We start from the raw sequence: 23,673 nt of genomic DNA on the forward strand, positions 1-23,673 counted from the left end.
CAGTTTGTGGAGGACCCACTAGATTTTTCCATAGAAATAGGATAATATACTTTACCAGATGGTCACACTGTATCAGGATAAACCACAGTAGCATACTCATGGGCTACTAACTGGCTAGTTCACTGACTACAGAAAAAGAGACATTTAACACTATTGCCTATGTAAGTTGTCATCCATTCCATCTTCCCTGTTTAGAAGCTAGGCTCTAATTCTGTGTGTTAGTTGATGTATCGGGCCATTGTCAGAGTGTCTTTCTTGTTCTAAATCAGTATCCTACCCACAGCAAATTCTGTTTTGTTAACTGTACCTGTGGTGACTATTCTTGGTTGCCCACTTGACCACATTTAGAATTAATTACACCTCTGAGGAATGTTCTTAATTAAATCCCTTGAAGTAGGAAGAGTCAACATTAATCCAGATATATGTATGTATGTATGTATGTATGTATGTATGTATGTATGCATGCATGTATATATGTATGTATCTATACACTCCAGATTTTATTCCCCTGCAGGTCCACACCCCCAAACAGTTTCAGATCCCATACTTCTTCCGAAACCTCCCATTCTCCCCCTCCCCAACCTCCACAAGGATGTCATTCCACCCACTCCACCAAACCTCTAAAATTCCTGGGGCCTCAAGTCTCTTGAAGCTTAGGTGCATCTTCTAAGACTAAACCCAGACCCAGGAATTCTCTGCTGTATATGTGTTGGAGGATTCATCTCAGCTGGTGTATGCTGCCTGGTTGGTGATCCAGTGTCTAAGAGAGCTCAGGGGTCCAGGTTAATTGAGACTGCTGGTCCTCCTACAGGGTTGCTCTCTTCCTCAGCTTCCTTCAGTTTTCCCTTAATTCAACAAGACAGGTGAGCAGCTTCTGTTCATTGGTTGGGTGCAGATATCTGCATTTCACTCTTTGAGCTGCCTGTTGGGACTCTTGGGAAGCAGTCATGGTAGGTCTCTTTTATGAATGCCCCACAGTTTCAATAATGGTGCCAGGTCTCTGGGCTTCCATTGAGCTGGATCCTACTTTGGCCTTCTTGCTGGACCTTCTTTTCCTCAGGCTCTTCTCCATTTCCATCCCTGAATTTCTTTCAGAAAGGAAGAATTATGGGTCAGAGCTTTGGAAGTGGGATAGCAACCCCATTCCTCACTTGATGCCCTATTTTTTCTGCTGAAGGTGGATTCAATAAGTTCCCTCTCCCCACTGTAGGACTTTTCATCTAGGGTCACCCCACCCATTTAGTATTGAGAATCTCTCACTTCTCAGGTCTCTGCAACATTCTAGAGGGTCTTCCCAAGCTTCCTGAGGTTGCCTGTTTCCATTCCTTCTGCTGGCATTCAGGGTTTCAATACTTTTGCCCCATTCAATACCAGAATATGTTCCCCCTTTCCCTCACCTCTATACCCTTTCTCTCCCCTGCCCCCCCCATTTGTGGTTGCTTTCTTCTCCCTTCCTATTGAAACAGATGGTCCTTACTTGGACACTTCAGCTTGTTGAACTTTTTTAATTCTGTGGACTGTATCTTGGGTATTCTCTACTTTTGGTTGTTGGTGGTAGTGTGTCTAATATCCACTTGTTAGTGAGAACATACTGTGCATGTCCTTTGGGTCTGAGGTACCTCCCTCAGGAAGATATTTTACAGTTCCATCAATTTGCCTGCAAAATTCAGGATGTCCTCATTCTTTGTAGTATCCCATTGTATAAATGAATCACAATTTCTGTATCCATCCTTCTGTCATGGGACATCAAAGTTGTTTCCAGTTTCTGGCTATCACAAATAAGGCCACCATGAACATGGTAGAACATGTGAATCCAGATGTTTTGAGTGGGAAGATTCACCTTAAGTCTACCCTATACCTTCTCATGGAAGTCCATAGAAACATATGACAAAAGAAAGTTCTTGGTCCTTGTCAGATTTTCATCTATCATGCTGGCAAGTTCATTCCTTTACTGGCATTGAAACTTAATTATTTTAAATCTAATTAATTTTGGCACGTACTGAATATCAGTTGAAACTGCCATCCCCATGGACTGAACAAATACTTGGTAATTGAACTTTTTTTCTGTAGACAGCCATCTTTGAACTAGTTGGATCATACACTCTTCTTTTAGTATAGAATAGAGTTTATTCAGGGCACAGGGAGAGGAGTAGAGACAGAGAAAGCCAGAGAGAGAGAGAGAGAGAGAGAGAGAGAGAGAGAGAGAGAGAGAAAGAGAGAGAAAGCTGACCATGATCACATGGAGAGAGGGAAGTGGAGAATGGGGAGAGAGGAGAAGCAGGAGCAAAAGGACAGAGCAGGAGCAAGAGAGCAATAGCTGGATCAGATTCTATTCCTCTAGTGAACCATGGCTAATATATTACCTCTCCTTCATTTAATCATATTTCATTTCTGGTTTCCAGAAGACAAAATATTTCACTTAATTTATCTAGTATCTATCATTAGATGAAATGCTGTGGGGAGTGCATATTTATCTTATATTTGATTTTTTTCTTATAGTAGCACCTGCAATTAAGTTAAACTCAGAAAGCCATCTCTCTTCTACAACACTGAGTTCTTCCTGATATGTCTCGACAAATATATACAGACTGATCTATTTCTAGAATGTGAAGTTTCATGACAATCTGTGGAAACAATACTTTCAATTTATCCATCTCAAATTGGGTTTTTAAAAGTAGTATTTAAGGGCTCAAACTTTTTTTATTTATCATTTACTTATTGTTTTCCAGAAGGATAAGACTATAAAGGATTACACAAGGCTACACTTACAAAGGTCTTAAATAAGTAAACTGAATAGAGCTGAAAACAGCAGTAATGACATGGATTGTGCATAAAATATATCAAACGCTGATTTTTAATATGAATTAAAATTGTTAAATTTAATTACCTAGCAATCTAACCATTTGCTGTTATGTTGTAGTCATAACCAACAGACTGATTTGAACTTCTCTGCAAGTTGCCCGAGAATTGTCTATTACAATGTGTAGTACCATAAAAAGTTTTAGTCATGTAGTAGTGGTCCATGCTTTACTCACAGCCATAGAGAGGCAGAGGCATGTGGGTCTTTGTAAGTTCCAGAGCAGCAGCATCTACAGAGCTAGCTCCAGGACAGCCAAGGCTCATCTTGAAAATCAATATAAAAGAAAATAGGAAAAGAGAAGAGAAAGAAAATGAAAAGACAGAAGAAAAGAGAAAACATATCCGTGACTTGATAAATCATTTTAAGCTCCACATACCTCTCAATCCTTTTCAGAACTTCATTTATCAATAAACATACATAAGCAGATGAAAGTAAACCATAACATTTAAAATTTCATAGTTCTTAGTACTAAATCTTGATAATTTTTTGATATTTATATTTACATTCAAATCAAGATTATTAATCATTATATACATAAGGTAGTCTTATTTTTTTAATAAGGTTGCCTTATACTGTTTTAAAATTCAGCATAGTGATAGGCTTAGTGGTGCATAACTTTAATCCCTATAATCTGGATGCAGAAGCAAGCAGGAAAGGATGAGGCTTTCCTGGTCTGCAGAGTGAGTTTAATGACAGACAGGGATGGCTACACAGAGAAATACTTTCTTTAATGAACAAAGGAATAAAAGCAAAACTCAGCACACTTTACAAGGTACTAGATACAATATGTATTGTTTTGAAAGATCTCATGTTTTATCCTTAAATATAGAAGGCTTTAAATATACTTATTTTTCCTAGAAAAGATAGATACAATAACTAAGAAAAAATAACTCTAGTTCCTCCATTCATAAGATTTACAAAATAGAAATACCTAAGATATATATTAACAGATGAATGGATAATGAAAATGAGTGTAAATGTACAGTGTGGTTATATTCATCTCTCAAAAAAGGAAATTATACAATTTTCAAGTAAATATATGGAACTGGAATTAAACCTATAATCTTCTTTCTTATGTGTGGATCCTATCTTTGAATTTTATGTGTGTGTGTGTGTGTGTGTGTGTGTGTGTGTGTGTGTGTGTGTGTGTGTGTCTTAGCCAACAGTGAATTCTATGAGGTACAATATTGATCATCCTGACAAAATATGTCCATTGGTGACAAATAGCATGAATGTGAAAATAGCAACAACCCACTTTCTGGTTTAAGTTAAGGCCTCCTCCACAAGAAGAAACTCAGGCTCAATACTGTTACCTGGACAAAAACTCTGTAGCTGGATACTGCATAGACTGTTGGTAGACCTTACTAACATTTTAATGAAAGTACATTTTACTAAATGTTACTTTCTAAATACTTTACTTTATACAAATAGACTAGTGGACTTCTCAAAGATCATAAGAGGAAAAATTTTATTAAAGCAAATTATGAGTAATAAGACACTCAAATTGCAAAGAATAAGAAACTGTAGAGTGCATAAACTAAAATAGCACATTTATATAAGACCTTTTTCTTTAAGACACAGATATCATCGTGGTAATAGGTAGAGAGATTGTGAAGAGCCTGATATTGAAGATGTGAGAAGTTAGTATATAATATTCAAATATGAAAACTCAGTGCTATTAATTCATTCTCTGTATTAAGGAAGGTATTTTTTAAAAGGTTTGACATGCAGTGAACATTTTCAAGCACCTCTACAATTATAAACTTATGATCTTTCAGGCCTACAATTACATTTCTATTTATTTCTTCTTTGTATTGGTCTTAATGACAAATAATTGTATTAGGTCTATTATTACTTTTTCTATTATATTTGAATTATACTACAGAGGGAACATGGTTGGTAGGATGGGCCAAAATTCAAATCTGAGATGAAATATGAACAATGCAAAAATATCATAAATATTTTTTATCTAATACAAAATTTCGTGAGTTCATACAGAAAATGGGGACAAGTCAGTGATTATGATAGCATATTTTTGTTTTGAAATAGATATGGAGGTAGGTCATAATTGACACTTGTCAGGCTCCTAGCGAGGTGAGACTGGTAATTACTTTTTCCTCAGTTAAACTGTATAGTGCATTGTAGAAGCATGAACACTAGGCACTAGAGAGCTTCCATGAGTAATAGCATGATTTTTCCACACTCAACAACATATTTTCTTCTGCAATAAGAGCTTACCACAAAGTTGTGGAGGATAATCGAAAGTCAATCAATAGCCCATATTACTGAGAGTATCTGTGGGGCCCTCTTGGTCAACATCTTTAAATGATGTAGCACATGTGTGGTTTTTGATAAAGGCTATTTTGTAGCATATGATGTATCATAAGTGAAATGACTGCTCCATTATATGGTGACTTTATTTATACATAATATATAATTGTGTGTGTGTGTGTGTGTGTGTGTGTGTGTCTGTATAAACATCTATATTCGGAGGGTTCCATGTTGCTTTTTCTGCATACTCTTAGAGTTAATTACTCTTGCTTTTTCTATCCTGCCCTTTTATCTTCTATCCACCTAAGTGGCACAAACGTTATTGTAGTTTCCAAATTATTAAAAATTGGATTTCAAATCCACTCCCAAAGTTGAAACTTTATGTCTTTTACTGTCCATGCACTTAAAAACCTGAGACTAGTAGGTCATAGGCCTTAACAAAACTCAGCTAATATTATCCTACAATATTTAAAAAAACAAAAATTCAAATGCCAAATAATTTATTGTTATATACATAAATCAGCATACCACTCCTCAACCTTCACCAGGGAAGCCTTTTCTCTCAAAAGATGGTAATTAACACAGAGATGCACAATTTATTACCATGCAAAATCTTTTGCACATTCAACCCTTCCTGTGATATTTATTGCAATCCGTTCCTCAGAGGACTCAGATCTAAGCAAAATAGGGAACAGAAAGACTGTTAGAGCCAGAGGTGGTGGATGACATCAAGAGAGCTGTTTTACAGAACCTGCATAGAAGGGAGACAATGAAATCACAGAGACTGTGACAGCATTTAAAATACCTGGAAAAGGTCAAGACACACAAATCTCCTAAATTTAGCCAAGAAACTATGTGCATGTGATACCTGCTAAGAAAAGAAAAAACAGTTTTGTCAATGAAATGATACTTAGTATGTCAACCACACTCTAGCACAGGACAAATGCTCAGACATAGTCAGCTAATTCAAACCAGGCTTCATGTTTTGTTTTATTTTAAAAGAAATAAAGAACATGAATTTGCATGGGTAAAGAAGTGGATGAGGATCTGGATATATACTGTATGAAATACTCAAATATATAGTTATTACTTAACAAATGAAGTAATTATAGAATAGCAACGAATATGTGTAAATTAATGATTTCCTTTTCATATGTTAATATTAGGTTTATACAAAGCTGTGAACTAATGGAAACAGACATTCATGTTCTGTTTAATGCTATGTATGTTTATAGTTGCCCATATGATGTTTGCTTGCAGATGTATATTCAATGCCTATTGAGAACCTGAAGTCCAAAAAAAAAAGTATTTAAATTTATATTCATAGAACTGTTATAGTTAATTGATTGATAAAACTCTGGGTTTGCTTTTTTTGCCTTTTAATAGATGGCAGCTGTATAAGTACAGATCATTCAAAATTACCTAATACCATTAAATACATAGATTAACACTATTTAAAGAGACGGTTGTTTCAAGTCAAGCAAGATTATACAGAAACTTTAGATATGATATTACAAGACAGTCACTTTCATTTCCTCACAGAATAATGAGCAAAAAATTATTACTCTATATTTAAAACTTATAGTAGTAAAATATTAAGGACAGAGCTGAATGATAGTATAAAGTATGAATATAATATTTTGTTTTGATATGCATCCATGTTTCTTAAGTTATCATATTAAGAAACATTGTGTATAGTTAAATTTTTTGGTTTTCCCTATTTCATACACTGGCAAATTCTGTAATCAAATGCATACAGGACAATATAGGCAGCTAAGAATGCCTTGAAATAAAACCATATTATTGTTATCATTAGCATATATAAACCACCTCCTCTTAGAGTAAAGATTTATTTACAATTGACAAATTAACTGTAATTGAAAGTACAAAATTGGACTTTTATTCTCTCTACCTTGAGGGATATTTGTTATCAAGAGACATTTAGGCATTTACGATACATTTTCCTCAATTTTAAAATGTGATATTTATATGTCACCATTATAATGAACACATGAAAAAAGTATGAGTTATCATGATGTAAAGTAATGTTTTGAGCATCTCTTTCAACACACAAAATCCTACTTGGTAAGAAACAGCATAAAAGAGGAGACTATATTTGTAATTAGACACTAGACAATCATGAGATTGTTGAATCCCAAATGCGCTGGGAAATCAGAAACTAAACATCAAATTTATTGCTGTGTGATTTCCTGTTAATCTTTTTCTCAGACTTTGGAATTTAACATTTTGGTTCCTCACCACAGTAGGAAGAAATGAGCAAATGAAACCTCTGGGGAACGCCTCTTTGATTCTCTGCTTTAGATCTTGGCTCAGTGTTTGGAATCTATATTGCATATTCTTACTTTGATCCATGCCAGAAGAGACCACTGACAACAGGCATAAACTTTGGTATAAAAAGAAGCAGATAGACACATGCAAAAGTTAAAATATTGTTTGGAATCTTACAGGTATTTTACAATTATCACAATACAGTTAAAAAATCTTTAAAAGTCTAAGAGTCAAAGATTAACAATGGATCTACTCAGATTCTTTTAGTCTCTCCTACTATACACCAGTGTAATACTATATTTGTATTATGCATCAATATTTCCCAAGAGTCAAAAGTAAACAAAAACAACGTTTTCTGGAGGATTCTGAATACCACTTTGCAAAAGCAGACTTCAAAGATGTGATAACATGCTGAAGAAATGTTTCAGGTAGCTCTTGCAACATAAGTCTGCATGTTGACCAAATGCAATCTCACTGCAGAGGATACAGAGACGACAAATAGCTAAAGTAAGCTAGAATGCCAGTTCCCAAAACTACAAACTACAAGCATAGTAAGATATTGCCTCCACAATCACATTGTTTAGAATTAATGGAAGACATCTGATGTCAATGTTGAGGCTTCATAAATACACACATGCATGGACGCACGCATACATACACACACACACGTGCACCACCCACCCACACACACACACACACAGACGCACACACTCACTTGTACTCATATGTATTTCCACATACATGTAAAATTTTTATTCTCATATATTTATGGCACACACACATGTATGTGAAGGGGATGACAAAAGCAATAAATATTTATAAAGATATCAAAATTAGAGAGGGAATGTGAAGAAAGCTATACAGGAAAGTAAGGCAGATGGAAAACCCAGTCACCATTGATGAAGCAGAATGACTTCATCAACCTGGATCAATCTTCAGGGAGTCTAATGTCAGATGGTTCATTGTCAGCATATTTAACATACAGAAGAACTTGAGAAAGTGTTTCCAGGCAACATTCAGTCCAATCAGTCCAACTACAGGCACACAATAATCTTTATTGTGTAACTGCATAAAAACTATTTTACAATCTGCATATGACCTTGATGACAGGCTCCATAGCTGTAATCTCTAGAATCGAGTGTGGTCTCTAACTGACAGCATAGAGGTTAGCAGTCCATAAAATAAGCAAATGTCCTTTATGGCTGCAAAATGCTCTACAGAGGAAAGAATCTAGGATATTCATTCTGAGGAATTTAGATGAGGTCTGCCTCTACAGTAACGGAAGGGTGATTTATGCCTCTTTAGAGAGATCACCAGGTTGCTAACAAAATCTCTTAGATTTCTAGTTAAAATGAAGCTATAGTTTGGAAAAACATGCAATAATAGTTTGAAAATGCAATTTTATTCTTCAATAATAATCCTCAAGTTGAACTAAAATTTTAAAAAAAATTGCCCACACCAAAATCACTGCCTAATTTTATAGTAATTGGCCTGGTGATCTAAAGATTCATATAGAAAGGGTAGGCAATCTTGAAAGAGGTCAAAGTTGAACAAATTTTCATCTCTTCATATTAAAACTAGAATAAGCAACCTGATATAATATCTATATAAAGAAAAGGCATACATTTTGTGGTTTTTGGCTCTCTTTATCAAAGCAGGAAGTGTCCATAGGTGTATGGGTTTATTTTTGGGTCTTCAATTCAATTCCATTGATCAACTTGTCTGTGTCTGTACCAATATAATACAGTTTATTAACATTATTGCTCTATAGTATAGCTTGAGATCAGGAGTGGTGATTTTTCCCAAAGTATTTTTTGGATATTTTATTTACATTTCAAATGTTGTCCCCTTTCCCAGTTTCCCTTCTCCGAGCCCCCTATCTCATCCCCCTCCCCCTGATTCTATGAGGGTACTCCCCCACCCATCCACTCTGACTTTACTGACCTGGCATTCACCTACACTCAGTGCCTTCTCCAGCACCACATGCATGCCTGAACACCCATCATGATGATAATGCACTAAACCTCTGAACTATAAGACAGAACCAATTAAATGTCTTCTTTTATAAGATTTTATAGGTTCAAGGAATCTCTTCACAACATGAGAAACCCCATTCATTGGAACTGAAGGAGCTGAAGGGGTTTGCAACTCCATAGGTAGAACAACAATATCAACCAATCAGACCTCCCAGAGCTCCCAGGGACTAAACCTCCAATCACATGGAGGGATCAATGGCTCCACTGCATATGTAGCAGAGGATGGTCTTATCTGGCATCAATAGAAAGTGAAGCCCTTGTTCCTGTGAAGGCTTGATTCCCCAGCATACTGGAATGCTAGGGCAGTGAGGCAGGAGTGTGTGAGTGGGTAGGGGGAGCCCCTTCACAGAAGCAGGGGCAAGAGGTTGAGATAGGTGATTTTCTGAGGGGAAAGTGGGAAGGGGTATAACATTTGAAATGTAAATAAACAAATTATCCAATAAAAATTTAAAATGTAATTTCTTTTTCCTTTTTCTTAAGGGGTGGAATTATAATATGCAGGAGCCCCTGCAAACACTATGACCAGCAGAAAAGGACATCTGCCTCACAAGGGCTTGGTTAACCAGGCTGATTCAAACATGTACAATCTAACCCTAGTGGCTTATTTTTTACATATTTAACCATGGTAAAACTCTGGGGAAAATGTTCTTGTGACAAGTGTCACTTCCAAGCTTAAGGCATGAAAACATCAAACTCCCTTAAAAAGTACATGCCTTTTGAAAATCATCTGTGACCTCTTCCACAGAAAGAGTTCTATTGACTGAGACACAATGCTCAGGATAAGGGATGATGGAGGAAGGATTTGTAACAAGAGTAATCGCAGACTCCTTTGCAAAATAAACGTGTTCTCTTTTATAAGAGTGTGCTTTTCAGGTGATGACTGGCTGTATACAATAGCAGTGATTACCATGTTATTGACAGATCCAGCTCCGGCCTTGTGGATAGAAACCACATTAACACATCCCTTCTGTTAAAGAGAGAAGTGCATGTTTAACAAGTGTGATTTCTCTACTGGTTTATAGATATATAAACATGCGGACCTCTTGCTCTCTACAATAGTATTATTTCATTCTATCCTTCTCTTTCTTTCCCCCAGATGTCCTACATCTCCTTCAAACTTATGCCCTATATTTTTACTATATTAATAATTAGAAATTATTTAAAACTATAGAGCACATTGAAAATACGTGTGAAATAAGGAGCTACTATAAAACTGATCAATGTAAATTACATATATTCAGTGTTTCAATTGCTTTGCAATGGCTTCATTTTGTAATGATATTCAGATTGACACAACTTTCTAGGAAAACAGAATGAACAGCTATACACTTTCTTTCTTTTCTTCTTCTTTTTTTTTTACAGAGCACATTGGTGATGGTGATAAAGAAGCATCTCACCACAAATGGAGACTTACTCGTTTCTACAGCAGCATGAATAGGGTACACCATGTTATACTTTTTACTATCTATCATTTCCAAAATCAGTCTTCTCAGCTTGAGATTATTTTATGAATATTTCAATCGATAAATTGGTAAAATAGTCTGTTTTTAATCATGGTAAAACTAACCCATAGTAATTTAAAGGAGTTGAATATTTATTTGAAAATTTTTTGAATGTAGTATTTAAAATTTCAATTTTACATTAGCTCTTCAAACACTTATATCATAATTAAGAATATATTTTATTCACATTTTCAAATGTCAGCAGGGTTAATATTAGTTTAAAATTTGACATTTATATTAATTTGTCACAGTTATCAAATTTGCACTAGCTCAAAATGTAGAAATTAATTTTCACTTGAAAAATAAAAATGAAAGTAAAATTTTAATATAAAGAAGTTACTTGATATGTTGTGAGGGCAATAGTTAGATATTACATGTTATAATTGTCTTTAAAATTACCTAAGAATCTAATATACAGGAAAACTTGTGGTTAAGTGTATTTATTGAACATATTTCTAGGAAAGAGCAGGAAGTGGCAATGTATAAATGAACATTTCAGCGAAAAACTTACAGGTAGACTCCAAGCAATAGCTATGAGTTCTGTTCCCTCTTTGTTCTCAGAGAACACACGATTCTCTGGAAGTCTAGTTCCATCCATGCTAAACCATTCACCATCACCTGTGAGACATTATAGCTAAACCATTCACCATCACCTGTGAGACATTATAAGCAAAACTTCTAGTACGTTTGGTAATGCAATCTTTGTTTTCTCACAAACATTTGACAATCTAATCATTACTGGAGAGGTTCTGGGAGTTTCACAACATCCCTGTAACTGCTAGGACCTAGAAAATTTACCCTGCAGACATGTGGTCTTCTTAGATTTATATATTCAAACAAATGAGAATTTTATTTCTTTTTCTTTTTTGTCATTTTTTAAGCAGAGGTTCCCACTTCTTGTATCCTGTTGACTTTTAAATTGTTTTTAATTGTTCTATATGTCAGAATGCTGAATACTGGGGTTATAGTCACATGAACACTTAAAAGAGAATATATTTGAACATTTCAGGTCCATTATACAGAGTCATCTGTACTGTGGGGAGATAGATTAGTGATTTTTCAATGGCCCTGTTTTATGCCTGTTTTAGAAAAAGTCCAAGGGATGTTAGAGTTTTCTGTGTTTTTCAAGTTTAGATGTAGGTGAAAAAAAGAAATAATATGTACTTCATGCAAGACTTTCTGGAATTGATGGAGGTCAATCGTTTCAGGCCATCTGTATAAAGTTTGTTTCTATTGCAGAAAATGTACATTTTAAGAGATGGGACAATAGAAAAAGGAGGTGCATATGGGTCCTGTGTTCACATAATTAAGAATACTGATAATGTATGGTGTGTCCATGTGCATCCATTTCAAAAGAATTTTTCAATTAAGTATGTTTTAAAACAGAGAATTCTATCCCATGAGAACCACGCAGATAGATACAATCTTTTCCTGATCGCAGAAATAATTTAAAACATGAGGAATATGTTCTTCTGGGAACGAATCCTGTAGCTAATATTTGTAAGTTTCTTTTCTTACTTTCTTGCTTCAAATATGTTAATTATAACAGTGCTAATTATTGTTGATTTTGATCTGTTAAATTCAGTTTCTATAATTACAAACAATCAAATGTTTGAGAATTGTTGTCCTGGGAATCCTTGAACATCAAAGTACTTGAAAACATTGCCCTATAAGTCAGTGCTTATTAATTGAATGTAACCTCCATCTAGTGTCAATTTGCAGAAAGTTAAATTAAATGATACCATGTCATTGGGTAACCTGGCATTATAATATTAACTTTAAAATTGTCTTTTCAATTACTTATTCCAGCCTTATCAAATTGTACACGCAACCACATAAGTGATTTCTTCTGGTAATCTCACAGGTTGGCAGGAAAATAGGTATAGATAGGGGTAAACCCTTGAATACATTTATACTTTTTAAAAAAAATATTGGTTATTTTGTTAATTTACATTTCAAATGTTTTCCCTTTCCCAGTTTCCTCCCCCAAAATGCCCATCTGACACCCCCTTCCCCCTGATTCCACGAGGGTGCTCCACTACCCACACACCCACTCCCAGCTCCCCACCCTTGCATTCCCCTACACTGGGGCATCCAGCCTTCATGGGACCTAGGGCTTCCTTGCCCACCGGTGCCAGACAAGGCCTTCCTCTGTTACATAGGCAGCTGGAGCCCTGGGTATCCCATGTGTACTCTTTGGTTGGTGGTTTACTCCCTGGGAGCTTTGGGGAGTTTGGTTAGTTGATATTGTTTTTCCTATTGGGTTGCAAACCACTTCAACTAAAGTCCTTCTTCTCACTCCTCCACTAGGGTCCCCCTTCTCAGTCAGATAGTTGTCTATGAGCATATACATCTATATCAGTAAGGCTCTGGCTGAGTCTCTCGGGAGACAACCATACCAGGCTCTTGTCAGCAAGCACATTTGATTTCAGCAATACTGCCTGGGTTTGGTGGCTACATGTGGGATGAACTCCTACATGGGACATTCTCTGAATGTCCTTTCCTTCAGTCTCTTCTCTACTCTTTGTCCCTGTATTTCCATTAGACAGGAGCAATTTGGGTCAAGTGTGCATTAACTCCAGAAGTTCCTTGGCATAGCAATGCAGTAAATAAAACAGAAACACAATTGCAAACTTTGGATATCTATACTGTTAATATATTGCTATTGGGGAAAATATATTCATCTATTTTTTATAGCACACATACCCTAAATTCTGAAAGTTAGAAGTCAGAGAGGCATGTTCAATTTTCTGTGTCTTTTTGTGTGCATATACACATGAGAATCTATTGCCCACCAAGTCCTGAAGAGATCCTTGGGACTAAAATCACACCAGGTTTGTAGTTGCCTGATGTTAATGCTGGGAAACAAATTGTGGACCTCTGCAATAGTGGTATATTGTCTTAATTGCTGTTGCTCTTTTCAGCTCCAGATTGTACTTATTTAATTACAAAAGTAAAGTAATACTATTGTACAAAAACAGGGAAATCCTTTGAGTTTACATATAAAATAACCACATTTAAAAATTCAATAAATGTGTCTAAATATGAAGACTCAAAGACATTTGGCTTGTCCATATGCTGAAGTGCAAAAAGGTTAATTTTTGTTTGTTTTGCTGTTTTGTTTTGTTTGCTTTTTGCTATGATGATGATATGATGGCTTGTATATGGTCACCCCAGGTAGTGTCACTATTAGAAGGTGTAGCCTTTTGGAGTAGGTGTGTCACTGAGGGTATGGGCTTCAATATCTTCACCCTTGCTGCCTGGAAGCCATATTCTGCTAGCAGCCCTCAGATGAAGATGTAGAACTCAGTTTCCCCTGCACCATGACTGCCTGGATGCTGCCATGCTCTCATCTTGATGATAAAGGATTGAACCTCTGAACCTGCAAGCCAACTTCAATTAAATGTTGTCCTTGTAAGAGTTGCCTTGATTATGGTGTCTGTTCACACAAGTACGTTATGACAGATGAGTAAGGTCAGTTATGGGAAACAACAGAGATGGGAGAACAGCTGGATTTCATTGTAAATGTTTTTCCCTATACAAAGCTTGGACTTGAAACATAAAATAGAATTTTAGATAACAATGCAGGTTTAGAGCCTGAAATGTAAGTTAACTTCCCAGATAATGGATTTGTTCATTGCAATAAAATATTCTATTTATATTTTATTCTCTTTAGAACTTTATAGACAGACTAGAATTAAGTTACTTGAAATGCATAGAGAAACCAAGTAAATGACAGAATAGTTTTGATACCTTATTAAGTTATTTTTAATGAATAATAGTGAGTAAAGGGCTTTTAATAGTCAAATCAATGATTATGTAACAATCCAATTATTAACAATTTTTCATCATATGACAAAGAGACAAGCCAATGATAAGAACAACAAAGACTATTTTCTTTCTGAAAACAACCTATTTTGCCACCAAATCTTACCTTTCTTCCCAACCTAATAGTTATTATTTGGACTTCTCATGAAATTGAGCAAATTTAGCTATTATAAATTTATATGTGTAAAGATATACAATGTGTATATGTCTTTGTTGAGTTGATAGAGATGTTTTTTAATCTCTGAATTTCAGTACACACCAGATTATATTTACATTCACATTCCTGTTATCAAGAATTCTTTAGCATTTTAAATCTGTTTATGAAATCTATATGTTTGTGTACAATGCATTTTTCCATTTTGTATATGCATAGTTGTCAATTTTATTAATATGTCTGTATTACTATATTACTCCACTGTAGTAATACAGGAAATGTGTAATTTTACTTTCTTAGTGGTAATTTTTCAGGAAGCAAAGTTAAAAAGTTTAAAGGACACTGTGCTAGTATTCTTTTCTTTATAGTTGATCATTTGAGTTGGTTTTCATTTCTGTCTGAAATTATTCTTCTACATGTAAGGTATGAAATTATTATTCTTTAAGCTTTTTACTTAAATTTTCCACTTAGATCTATAATTTACTTAGAAGCAAGTTTTATTGCTATGAGGGCATGTGATATAGATGTTCAATTTAGAACAGAGCACTATAAAGAATCAGTTATGAGCCTATAATGAACTATAAAATCATAAATTAATTAATGAATGATATTCTGAGATTTGGTATTTTTGTCTCTAGTGATTACACTATAACATACTACAATCTTGGATCTAGAATGCAAAATATTTGAGCTTTTGCATTTTAATATTTAATTAGATCCTATATCTTTGATATGCTTCAGTATATGTGTTCCATTGAATCATTTCACATTATTCTAAGAAGTTTTGAAAGAACAAGTCTACTTCTACAGCAAATAAAATATGGACATAAAGGATACACATGCTGAAAGTGGTGATACAACATTATTCTGGGCATAGGGTCCTTACTAAGATAGCAGGAATGCCACATTCGTTATAAACCATCTTGTGATAACTCATTCATTCTTGTCCATAGCATATGGACACTTGATTTCATCCCATCTCTCTGTTTCTATGAGACACATCTTACATCAGAACATGATAATCATTTTCAATAATTTCATTATGCTTATTTATTTGTATGCATGAGAACACACATGTACACATCTGTGTCTGCCGTGGCACGTGTGAGGTGATCAGAAGACAATTTACAAAGGGTGGTTTTCTCCTTGTACTCTATGAATCTGGTAATTGAGCACTGGTTGAGTCATTTCAGCAAGTGTCTTTAGCCTCTGCACAATCTTGCTAGCTCCCATGTACAGCAGTTTTAGAGTATCTTCTTTTTGGTAAAGCTATTCTGCCAAGTTTGATATGTTTAGCATCTTTGTTACCATTGCATATTTTCACACTTCTCTGAGAGTTTGAAAGAACAAGACTACGAGTACAACAAAAAAATAGAAATTAATTTAAAAAACTCTGGAATTTAGGGATTTTTGACTCACACTAATGATTACATTATAGCATTCTATCATCTTTGGTACAGAATTATAGTCAATGCAAACATTTGAGATTTCAGTCCTAAATATTGTAATAGGTAGATTTTCATGACATTTATTAAATTTATTTATAGATATACATTTTTTTAAATTTTCAACCAAACAGGAGCAAAGACATTGATTTGTGTGCATTCATCTAGAATTTTGCAGCCTTATTAGAGTTGTTTGTTTATACAAATACATATAAAATTAATTATATAATGATTTTATTACAACTCTTCAACCATTTATCTGACAATATATTTTATATAATTATGTTTTTTAGAAGTTTGCATAACTATGATCAATTCTACTCTCCTGACTGTAGACTTGCAATGTGTATATTTTAGTAAAATTGTAAGAAAACTGTAATTTGTTGACACCTCCATCTTTCAAGATTTCAAAACTAAAAAAAATATACTCTCTGCTTAGCTTATATTAGAAGAGATCCCTTGGTGTGTGAATGAATCTTTTAATAATATATTGACAATGAGAAGATAGTTCTCTTGGCAAAGTGCTTGCCCCATTATCATGAGTACAGAACTTTTTACCATAAACTCCATATGAAAAGCCAAACCAGGTTTGTCAGCATTCTTGTCCCATTGCTGGGAAAGAGACACTGGAGGATTCTCCTGCTCTTTCAGTTCAGCCATTTGAGCTGAATAAGTTTTGAACTGGGTCAAAGGTCTCTATCAAGAAACTAAGGACCAGAGCAATTGGAAAAGACACTAGACATCAATCTCTAGTTTCCAAATTCAAGTACACACACACACACAAACACACACACACACACACACACACACACACACACACACACTGACCAAACCACAACTACCACTACCAAATACACATGAGCACAGAAATACAAACATATATACATAGAAAAGAAATTCTAAAGTCACAACTTCTTGTTAAGATTACATGAAATCCTGGGCTTCTTGTTGTAATTGTTATTGTAGTTGTTGTTGTTAGGCCTTTAATGACTGCTTCCATTTCTTTAGGAGTTATATGACTATTTAAATAGTTTACCTGACCTTGATTTAACTCTGGTAAGTGTTATCTGTCTAGAAAATAATTTAGTTCATTAAGATTTTCCAATTTTGTGGAGGACAGATTTTTGAGGTAAGACCTAATGATTCTTTCTACTTCCTCAGTGTCTATTATCACATCTCTCCTTTCATGACTGATTTTGTTTATTCGGGTACTGTCTCTGTCCTTTGGTTGGATTCGCTAAGGCTTTTTCTATCTTGTTGATTTTTCTCAAAGAACCAGCACTTGGTTTCATTGATTCTTTTTATTGTTTTCTTTATTTCTAACTGATTGATTCAGCCCTGATATTGATTATTTCCTGCCTTATACTCCTCCTTGGTGCTTGCTTCTTATTTTGGTAGAGATTTCAGGTGTACTTTTAAATTGCTGACATGAGAACATCCTAATTACTTTATAGAGGCACTTAGAGGCATGAACTTGACTCTTAGGACTACTTTTGTTATGTCCTATGAATTGGTTATGTTATGCCTTCATTTTCATTGAATTCTAAAAACTTTAATTTTTTCTGTATTTCTTCCCTGACCCAGAGTTCATTTAGTAGATAGTTATTCAATTTCCAAGAGTGTGTAAACTTTCCCATGTTTCTGTTGTTATTGAAGTTCAGCCTCAATTCATATAAGATACACAACATTATTTCTTTTTTCTTGTATCTGTTGAGGTTTGCTTTTTCTTTTAATTGTATTCCTCTTGGATATTATATGTATGTATATTTAATATCCCCTTCTATCCTCTGGAAGATGGAAGGTGGAAGACCGTTACTGCATTGTACGGACTCATCTTCTTTAGCCACAGAGTAGAACCTGCTGGAAAATCAAGGTCAATTCTACCATGAGGATAGCAGAAGACAGGAGCTGAGCATGACTGTCCTCTGAAAGTTTGTACCAGCAGCTGACTAAGACAGATGCATATACTTCCACCAAACCATAGGACTGAGGTCAGGGGATGCCTAAGGTTGAATTAAAGGAAGGATTGGAGGAGCTGAAGGGGTTGACAACAGCATAAAAAGTCCAACAGTATAAGATAACCCAGACTCCTGGAAGCTCCCAGAAATTAAGTCACCAACCAAAGAATATACATAGGCTGGTCCATGGCCCACAGCAAAAATGTAGCAGAGGACTGCCTTGCCACTCTTCAGTGGGAGAAATGCCTAGTCCTGTAGAGATGTGATTCTCTAGGGAGGGGTTAAGTGGAGAGTGTAAGGTAGAGATGGGCAAATGGGTGACCAGGGTCAGTAGGGGATAAGGGCACATTCTTATACCCTAAGTGGAGACTATACTGTTACATATTGAGAGTCTAGTTAGGGATTATACTGGATTTGTAAAGTGGTGGTTGTAGTATCTTCTTGAGATCTATACCATCGCAAACCCTGGGTAGTTGGCTCTGTACTGCATACAATTTCTATTTTGTTAAGATAGTCTTAATGTATAGATAACATATATCAGTGACTAAGACCACCTTACCAAGAATACATTAGTGTTACATTAAGGAGACAAATAAAACTAGTCCCATTTGAAGCCATTTAAAGAAGAATTAAACCGCAGCTGAATTCTCTACTCCATATTCCTGTGTCCTTCCATCCTTTCTGTCATGTGAATGAGTCAGAATTTGTCTTTGCCTTAGGTTGTCTTCTGAATGTATCCCTATGTCTGTGTGTGTCTGTATCTGTCTGTGTATGTGTGATTGGGTGTGTCTACTCTGTGACTATGTGACTACCTCTGTACATTTCTGTTTGTAATAAAGGGATTTGCTTTCTCTTTTATGGAAAAACAAAGAATGCACTGTGTGGGGAAGGAATGGGATATGTGACAGTGGTCTTTATGGAGTTTTACAAATGATTAAGTAACTCCCTCCAACTCTGCTGATAAAAAGCAGTTCTAGAAACATTGGTGTTTTTCAACCAATATCCATAAATGTGCTCAGTGTTCATCTTGAACATTAACTTTACAAAATCACAATCAGCTCCTGCATTTGCTGCTTTTAGCAAATGATAAATAAACATTGTTCCGGGTCTAGTGCATTCTATTTATGTATTTTAATATTATAGTTATTCATTAGCTTGTGTTTGAAGAATGGATTATTAGGGAAAGACAAAGCATGCCAGATTGATTACCCCATTGTTTTTTTTAAAACCATATTAAATTTTCCATGTTCCCAGAACATCGTAAATATTTTCAAAATATTGTATCACGAAATCTGAGTCCAATTAGAAGGTGGTTGATTACCAACATGGTACTACTACTGCAGGTTCCATTACGGAACCCTTAGGAGTATTGTGCCATGCTAGCTGTTTTTGTGGGGGGTAATCTTCAGAGCTGGATAGGATTGTAGGTTGATTTCCTCTTTTTGAAATTTGGATGACATCTTTTTGCATTATGAAAGTTATTCCTCAGAGAAGGCATTCGGCCCAGTTTGAGTTCAGGGAGCTCTGAGCCATATGCCTGAATTTTCTTTAGAAATAGGAACTTACCTTCCACTTCTGAGATAAGTCGAGGGTAATACCAATAGCTTGCATATTTCAAGAATCTCTAACACAACCCTAATGAACAACTCAAAAGGTTTCTCATGCTGGTGTTCGCTGCTTTTATAGGTGAACTTTGGCTTTTGGGGAGAACATTATCAGCCCAGATGAGAAAATGTCTCCTTTCTTTCTCCCTACATTTGCCCAAACAGATCACTTATATCCTACTATAAAATCTAAGTGATGAAGACTTTACACACAGTGTTGACGATACCTTAGTAATAAATCATCTGAAAATGTGAATGGAGAAAACAAAGATGAAAACCAAGAAGCAAAGACAATTAGCAGCAATAACCAACAAGCCCTACCTTGACATCACTTTTAACAAGGTCTGAATCCCACCACGTGTATACTTTTTAGCAGGATAATTTGGGGCATTAAATACCATTAACCACTCTTCGCTCAGGTCCTCTGCTGCTTGAATAGTTGGGGTATCTACCTCTTTCTTTATTCTGTATAATACATACTCCTTTTACCCATTTATATCCTCTGAAAATGTTCCTTTGGTTGGCATTTCAAAATTTCAAAACTGTTAAGTGTTCTCAAGTTTGCACTGAAGGTACATTTATTTCTCCAGATTCTTCTGTGAAATGAGATCACCACAGCTATGTAACTGGATTTGTTTTATCACTCAATCAATACTGCTTTCACAGAAAAGTAGCAAGAGGAATATCTGGGAAAGAAGTGACCTTAAGGGAAATGAGCTTGAATGGAAATGGACATACAAGGGCAGGGAGGAGAATCTTTTCTAGAGTAATATGGAGAAATAAAGATTTATAAGATGAGAATCGTTGCACACAAAAACTTATCTATTTCCTATTCCATATAGTGGTAGTTGTCCTTCATAACTCTGACTACTTCACTTTATGATTATCATACCTATTCCCATTATTTTCCCAGCAAGATTTTCTATTTTATTTTATTGTTAAACTGAACAGCAGGACTGGTGATTTCATCCCTCTTCCGGTCTTCATTTTCCTTTAACGTTTTTCAGCCAAAAGTTAGCAGAAGCACCGAATCAAATTCAGTAACAATAAAAAAAACACTTTCCTGGTATAAATGTATTTACAATAGTGATATAAATATAAGCCAGCCTTTGTATATTCTTTGCAACAATACTGGTAACTGTGCAAAATATATCATCATTGTCAATTGTATTAGCAGCTGCAGTTCATTAAAAATCAACAGTAACTCCCCAACATAAAAATTAAATGAAGAAAATTTCAGGAGTCAATATTAAAACATTTACATATAAAGACATTCAAACACACTCATTTTCCAGGTGATGTAATTCTTCTGTTTTCTTCTACAAGTAGAACTCAACAGGAGAGTTATAAACATAATTGTTCTGTTGCCAAGTCAGAGAGTTTGAGTTCCATGACTCTGGGAACAAAGCCTGTAAGTTCCAACGATGATAACAAGAAAAATATGTTTCTTTACTGTTTTTAATATATGTTTTCACAATTTCTTTATGAACCTATTTCATTATCTTTTGAGTTGTTTTCAATGCCCCGAAACATTAAATCATTCTTTCAAACAATAAAGACAAACTCTAGTTAATTCATAGCATTTGAAAATTGTTCGCAGTGTTGAAAGTAGGTGCACACATGCAGGTAAGTATAGGTAAATAATTTTGGTAAAAATTCTTGCAAATAAAATCCCACAAACAAGAACGAAAACAAAAAAATCATATATGTGTGTGTTTGTGTGTGTGTGTGTGTTTGTGCAAATACACAAATTTTATCTGTTTTTTATCTGTTTTCTCTTTAAATAAGTACTAAAATAAATTTGCAAATTTAGCTAATTTGATTTTAATATGTATTGCTTAATTTATGAGCTCAACAGAAAAGTCTGCTCCCATGAATATGGAATTTTTTAATTTTGGAAAGGGTCTTCCTGAAAAGAAATCCAAAAACCAACTTATTAACCTAGCAAAACCTGTTGGAAGGAGGGTTGAGTGAATAAATTCTTGTCCTCCTGGAAAAGATATTCATCTAATTTTGTTCTTGTACCTTGACATGCCTCAGTATCAGACTTTTAATGTAAGGGGAGATTGTGTGTCTAAAGATTCTATCTTATCTTTTGCAAAAACATATCAAGAGATCTTTTTCCTTTTGAAAAAACAGGGTGCAAAAGTATATTATAAATTCAATCCATCTTTGTATAGTCTCTGTATATTCATGCTCCGTATATCATCATTCATTTTATTATATATGTGTATATATTCATCTATGCACTATGAAATATATAATAGATATTTTTCTATTATTTTCTGTGATGAGTTACAACATGTATAATCAGTATTAACAAATTAATAAACACTACCCATTGTGGAAAAATTGTAAGCTTAGTGAATGTGTGTTTCTATAGTATCTGTAACTTGCTTCTTTTCTAAAGAAAACCATACAAAATCCCAAGGAAAAAAATCTCTATTTTAATTTTCACACAAACACACACGCACGCACACACACACACACATACACACACACACACACACACACACACACACACACACACACACACACGGGGCACCAATGGAAGAGGAAGCCCTTGGTCCTGCCAAGGCTGGACCCCCAGTGAACGGGATTCTTGGGGGGAGGGTGGCAATGGGGGGAGGATTGGGAGGGGAACACCCATATAGAAGGGGAGGGGGAGGGGTTAGGAGGATGTTGGCTCGGAAAGATGAGAAGCGAATAACATTTGAAATGTAAATAAGAAATACCCAATTTATAAAGATGGAAAAAAAGACACATATCTTTTTATGTAATCATCACAATAAATGAATATTATCACTAGTAATATTAGACATGAGCTACTCAGAGCTTTCTGAAATCATGATTCTTAGAAAAAAAACAATGATTCTTAAATATTGCTAGGAGAAATATTATGTTTCATAGTATAATATCACCCTTAATATATGTCTTATTATCCTGTTCAATTATTTATGCATGTATTTACTTTGTAATATTTTATAAAATGATTGACATATCATGCTTATTAATTGGCTTTAGTTATATTGATATTTTTCTTTCCTTAATTGGTATTTACCACAATGAATATCTATATTTATATCTAGATGCCTTAGAGCACTGAGATATCTATTCACTTGTTATGATAATCTGTATATTTTAAGAATGTATAACTTTTTATAAATTCATCTTTTGCAAATAATTATTCATTCGGTTTTAGACTGTTATGTTATGCTATATTATTGTTTTAAATCTGCATGTGTAAAATGATTTTTTAAATTTATTTTCAACTATTTATTTATTTATTTTGCACCTTGAAAATAAGCAATTTATTTTCAAATTGTTGTATAAGTTTCTTGCAATGTACTAATAAATTCTTCCAATTTTGTTAAATTCATTGTAGTTCAAAAAAACACACAATGAAACAGTGTTTCTGTGTTGTTACTTGAAAAAATATTGTTAAAACATTTCATTACAATTTTATTCCATTATAGAGTTTTATTGTAATAGCTTTTAAACACTTTATTATTTTAATATATTTTACAGAATATATAATAAATATAATTTAGTTAATATACAAAATGTATTATACAACATATATAAGATAAACCATTAATCTTCAGGGGGATTATGTAAATAAATAAAAATACTCACAATATTTTAGTAAAATTAAAATAAATATGAGGTAAATCTTTTAACAAAGAATAGGTTCTGACATGACATCATGAGACAGAAACTCCCAAA

This window comes from Rattus norvegicus, chromosome 2 (assembly GCF_021556685.1).
Source record: "Rattus norvegicus strain SHRSP/BbbUtx chromosome 2, alternate assembly SHRSP_T2T, whole genome shotgun sequence".
Classification (NCBI taxonomy): Eukaryota; Metazoa; Chordata; class Mammalia; order Rodentia; family Muridae; genus Rattus; species Rattus norvegicus.